At 51.8% G+C, this 6,000-nt stretch overlaps 1 long non-coding RNA gene across 1 annotated transcript in view; it reads right to left on the bottom strand.

Annotated features, from left to right (window-relative positions):
• Window positions 1-831: 831 nt before the first annotated feature.
• LOC126951655 (uncharacterized) overlaps window positions 832-6,000 on the bottom strand; it is a 50,805-nt gene continuing 45,636 nt past the window's right edge. Inside the window, exon 3 of the long non-coding RNA XR_007724580.1 lies at window positions 832-1,743. This is a non-coding gene — a long non-coding RNA (uncharacterized LOC126951655). The remainder of the gene's footprint in view (window positions 1,744-6,000) is intronic.

The following is a 6,000-nucleotide window of genomic DNA, read 5'->3' as shown; positions in this document are numbered from 1 at the left end:
GAATTCTGAAAATGTCTAGAGGTAAAAAACAGCTATATGTTTAATGTCGCCCAAGTCTACAGTCTTGTCACAGCAACCCTGAGTGACCACCAAAAGTTTCACTGGGTTCCCAGTACTTCAGCAGCAGCCCCAAGCTTGGACCTAAGGCAGATTATCAGCCTGCACCCAAGATTGGAAAATGTTCCCAGAAAATGTGACTGCAGTCCATCAACTCACTTCCAAAAGGTTCTTTCCTCTCTGGAATTTTAGTTCTTCTAGTCCTTGCTGCTTCTGCAACTCTCTTGATGCTTCTAAAATGTGAATTGCCTTTTTAAACTGGCTTTTCTAGCTCTCTTTGGCATGACACAAACTCCTTCATCCTATCTGAAAGAAAGTTATACAAATGTGGTTTTAAGAATTATTTTGGGTAGAAATAGGAGAGCAACAAGTGAAAATGTCTGATGATAAAACTGAATTCCTTAGCCTCTATTTCCTTTTTTATTTTTAGGAAAGGAGTAGGATTATTTCTAAGTGAATATAGGAGGACAAAGAGATGGAAAGCCTGATAGGAGACCACCAAGTGACTGGTGATTAGCTGAACTTTTCCCCCAGGAAGAGATTTGGTTCTTAACTCTAAGTTTGGAAGAATAGGCATCAAAATATCAACATTTGTTTAGCTTGTGGCATTAGAGGTAATTTTACTTTTTTCTTGATGCTTATTTGTGTTTCACAAGTTTTTAATCTTTGTGATATGTAATTTTACATATTGTTAAATCCTGTGAGGCACATTAGACAGATTCAAAGAAGTTATATTATTTATATTGAAAGTATATTTCCTTGATAATCCAAATAATAAATTATTGCCCCAAGAATAAAACACTCCAGGGCAAAACCCCTTTGCAGGGCAACCCCTTTGGGTCCCCTACCTTATATGGGAGCTCTGTTTTCACTCTATTAAATCCTGCAACTGCACACTCTTCTGGTCTGTGTTTGTTACGGCTTGAGCTGAGCTTTTGCTCACCGTCCACCGCTGCTGTTTGCCATCATTGCAGACCCGCCACTGACTTCCACATCTCCGGATCTGGCAGGGTGTCTGCTGTGCTCCTGATCCAGCGAGGTGCCCATTGCCACTCCCGATCGGGCTAAAGGCTCACCATTGTTCCTTCATGGCTAAGTGCCCAGATGCATCCTAATCGAGCTGAACACTACTCGCTGGGTTCCACATTCTCTTCCATGACCCACAGCTTCTAATAGAGCTATAATACTCACCGCATGGCCCAAGGTTCCATTCCTTGGAATCTGTGAGGCCAAGAACCCCAGGTCAGAGAACAAAAGCCTTGCTGCCATCTTGGGAGCAGCCTGCCCCATCTTAGGAGCTCTAAGAACAAAGACCCACCGGTAACATTTGGTGGCCTGTACGGAGATTCTCCAAAGTGGTGAGTAATATCAGACTACTTTTGCTTGCTATTCTATCCTACCCTTCCTTAGAATTGGAGGAAAATGCTGGGCACTTGTCAGGTGGTTAAAAACTATTAGTGTGGCCACTGGACTAAAGACTCAGGTGTGAGGCTTACTGCGAGAAGGCTTTCTAATGAAAGGAATGAGGCATATCCCCCATATATCTCCCAACTTCCTGAGCCCAGCACAAACACATTCCTCCATATTTCTTTCAAACTTCAGAAAAACATCACCTGGGAGATCTCCGATAAGGAATGCTAAATGTAGAATGTTAACCAATTGTAATGCTGTAACCGAGAGGATTACCTTGTTCCCTATAACTTTACATATCCTGTTTACATCGGGCTATAAAAAGCAAGCACTCGCATTGTTCGAGGCCCCTCCTGCATGCTGTGGAATGGAGGGACCAAGTTCGAACTTGTAGTAAAGATCCTTGCCGCTTGGCTTTGACTCTGGACTCTGGTGGTCTTCTTTGGGGAACAAACGGTCTGGGAATAACATCTGGGGGCTCGTCCGGGATTCCCCAAGCCCACCAGACCCCTGGTCAAGGGATCTACTAGGATCGATCTACTGATAGGTGAGCCGGCTGGTCTCCGTTTGTCTGTCTGTGTCTGTTCTGAATCAGAATCTGTGACTCGCGAGGTCTGAAACTGGAGCTGGCTCAGTCCTGGCGGACGCGCTATAGGACAGCCAGCGGAGACCGGTGGGAGACGTCCCCTGGCTCTCGTCTGATCTAGATTGCGATCGGAGCTGCCGGAGCACAATCGCGATCCCAGCGGCTAACTCTGACCCGGGCTTCCGGTGCGTGCTTGCGATCCGAGCTGCCCCAGCGCCATCGGGATCCAAGTGGCTAACTCTGACCCGGGCTTCCGGTGCGGTGCTTGCGATCTGACCTGCCGGAGTGCGATCGCGATCCGAGCGGCTAACTCTGACCCGGGCTTCCGGTGCGCGCTAGTGATCCGAGCTGCCGGAGCGCCATCGCGATCCGAGCAGCTAACTCTGACCCGGGCTTCCGGTGCGTGCTTGCGATCCGAGCTGCCAGAGCGCGATCGCGATCCAAGCAGCTAACTCTGACCTGGGCTTCCAGTGCGCGCTTGCGATCCGAGCTGCCAGAGCGCGTTTACCATCGGGCAGCAGCTGTCTCTGGCCCGGACTGCCGGGGCGCGCTCGCGATCTAAGCTGCCAGAGCGCATTTGCGATCGGGCAGCAGCTGTCTCTGACCCGGACTGCCGGGGCGCGCTCCCGATCTAAGCTGCCAGAGCGCATTTGCGATCGGGCAGCAGCTGTCTCTGACCCCAGACTGCCGGGGCGCGCTCGCAATCTAAGCTGCCGGAGCGTGTTTGGGATGGGGCAGCAGCTGTCTCTGACCTGGACTGCCAGGGCGCGCTCGCGATCTGAGCTGCCGGAGCGCCTTTGCGATCGGGCAGCAGCTGTCTCTGACCCGGACTGCCGGGGCGCGCTCGCGATCTGAGCTGCCGGAGCGTGTTTCCGATCGGGCAGCAGCTGTCTCTGACCCCGGACTGCCGGGGCGCACTCGCGATCTGAGCTGCCAGAGCGTGTTTACCATCGGGCAGCAGCTGTCTCTGACCCTGGACTGCTAAGGCGTGCTCGCGATCTGAGCTGCCGGAGCGTGTTTACGATCGGGCAGCAGCTGTCTCTGACCCGCATTGCCGGGGCGCGCTCGCGATCTAAGCTGCTGGAGCGCGTTTGCGATCGGGCAGCAGCTGTCTCTGACCCGCACTGCCGGGGCGCACTTGCAACTAAATATTATTAATAAGCCAGATTTCCTTTAAAGGGATTCTAACCCATATTCCTTTACAGGAAAAGACTACAAATTAGTACAGGATGGGTAATACCCAGAGCGCTCCCCTATCTCTCCTTACAAGTAATTTCAAAGATGTAAGAGCAAGGGGCCATGATCTTAGTTTGGAAATCAGGAGGGGAAAGCTCATTACCCTATGCCGCTCCGAATGGCCTGCCTTTAATGTGGAGTGGCCACCCTAAGGGACCTTCCGACTTGCTGTCATCACTAGGGTAAAGTCCAAGATTTTCCTACCTGGGCGTGCGGGCCACTTAGAGCAAATCCCATATATCCTCATATGGCAGGACCTTGTTGAGAACCCACCTCCTTGGCTGTCCCCTTTCCAATTAGCCTCTGAACCCTGTAAGGCACTGGTTGCTCGACCACTAAAATCCAAGCAACCAACTGCCCCTCCCCATCCTGTTCTACCTGTGCGGGGAAACCCCATCCTGTTCTACCTGACAGCGGGGACCCACTGTTCACAGAACCCCCCTCTGTACCCCTCCGGGCCCCAGGCCCCAGCCCCCCCGGGCTAAGCCGGGGGAAAGAGCAGGCAGATGGGAGGCGGCCGGCACACAAGGACCCGCTAAGAGTAAAAGTGACTTTGAAGGGCCGGCGGGGTGGACGCAAGGGCGCACTTCGCGGGCTAGCCACCCCCAGCGGCCTGACTCCACAGTGGCTCTACCCCTTCGGGAAATAGGACCCCCAGATGACACGGGAATCCCCAGGCTCCAGTACTGGCCATTCTCTACCAGTGATCTGTATAACTGGAAGACCCAGAGTTCTCGGTTTTCAGACAACCCCAAAGATTTAATGGCTTTACTGGATAGTGTCATGTTCACCCACCAGCCCATTTGGGATGATTGTTAGCAGCTCCTCCGAATCTTGTTCACAACGGAAGAGCGAGAAAGAATACAGGCCGGCGTGGGACTACAACACGGCAGAAGGTAGGGGACGGCTACGCCTTTATCGCCAGACTCTAATGGCGGGTCTCTGGGCAGCTGCTTGCAAGCCCACTAATTTGGCTAAAGTATACTCTGTTCTGCAGGGAAAGATAGAGAGCCCAGCTACCTACTTAGAAAGGTTAATGGAAGCTTTTAGACAGTACACCCCCATAGACCCAGAGGCTCCAGGAAGTCAGGCAGCTGTTGTAATGTCTTTCGGAAATCAGGCAGCCCCAGACATTAAAAGGAAACTCCAGAAATTAGAAGACTTAGAGGATTGTGGACATACACCCAACTGTGCCAAACCCGTATACCCTCCTGAGTACCCCAAACCCTAAACATCAATGGTACACTGTTTTAGATTTGAAAGATGCTTTCTTCAGTTTGCCTTTAGCCCCTCAGAGCCAAAAGCTCTTCGCCTTCGAGTGAAATGACCCTGGAAAGGGCATAAGTGGCCAACTGACATGGACCAGGCTGCCGCAGGGATTCAAAAACTCTCCTACCCTGTTTGATGAGGCCCTCCATGAAGACCTGGGTGAGTACCGACATAAACACCCTGAGGTAACTTTACTACAAAATGTTGATGACCTCCTGATTGCTGCTGAGACCCAAGAAGCTTGTATTCAAGGGACCAAGAGTCTCTTACAAGCTCTGGGAAATCTAGGCTACCGAGCCTCGGCAAAGAAAGCTTAAATCTGTAAGCCAGAAGTAACATATCTGGGGTACCTGCTAAAAAGAGGGCAGCGCTGGTTAACAGACGCCTGGAAGCAAACTGTTCTGCAGATTCCCAGGCCACAATCCACCCGACAAGTGAGGGAATTCCTGGGGTCGGCGGGATTTTATAGACTATGGATACCTGGGTTCGCAGAACTGGCTAAACCCTTGTATCAGGCAACACGGGGGCAGCAGCCATTTAATTGGACAGACGAAGCCGAGTCGGCTTTCCAACAGATCAAAACCGCCCTACTCTCTGCGCCTGCACTGGGACTACCTGATGTCACCAAGCCCTTCCACTTATACGTGGATGAGAGTAAAGGTGTCGCCAAGGCGGTAATAACTCAGAATTTAGGCCCCTGGCAGAGGCCAGTTGCCTACCTGTCAAAGAAGTTAGACCCAGTGGCTGCCAGGTGGCCCCCTTGTCTCCGAATGATTGCGGCCACGGCTCTGATGGTACAAGATGCTGATAAACTTGTCATGGGTCAAGAATTGCGGGTCGTTACCCCACATGCCATGGAAGGTGTACTCAAACAGCCACCTAATCGATGGATAAGTAATGCCCGGTTCACCCACTACCAAGGACTACTACTAAATCCTATCAGGATAACCTTTCTGCCCCCAACGACCTTAAACCCTGCCTCGCTGCTGCCCAACCCGGACCTGGACACGCCGCTCCATGATTGCACCGAGATACTAGCTCAGGTGCACGGAGTTGGAGAGGACCTGCAGGACTGCCCACTCCCTGACGCTAACCTCGTCTGGTTCACTGATGGGAGCAGCTTCATGCATCAAGGCCAGAGGTACGCTGCAGCGGCAGTGATTTCAGAGACTGAGGTAATCTGGGCGGGACCCCTGCCCCCGGGGACATCGGCCCAGAAGGCCGAACTGATAGCACTCACCCAAGCTCTTACCTTAGGGGCAGGGAAAAAGCTGACAGTATATACAGACAGCCGATATGCTTTTGCTACGGCGCACATACACGGGGCCATCTACAGGGAGCAAGGGTTACTAACGGCTGAAGGAAAAGAGATAAAAAAAACAAGCAAAAGATCCTAGCCCTGTTAACAGCGCTATGGAAGCCAGAAAAGTTAGCCATTGTGC

Source organism: Macaca thibetana, chromosome 3 (assembly GCF_024542745.1).
Source record: "Macaca thibetana thibetana isolate TM-01 chromosome 3, ASM2454274v1, whole genome shotgun sequence".
NCBI classification, from domain to species: domain Eukaryota; kingdom Metazoa; phylum Chordata; class Mammalia; order Primates; family Cercopithecidae; genus Macaca; species Macaca thibetana.
The sequence above is the reverse complement of the archived record's forward strand: the minus strand, read 5'-3'. Positions and strand labels throughout refer to the sequence as shown.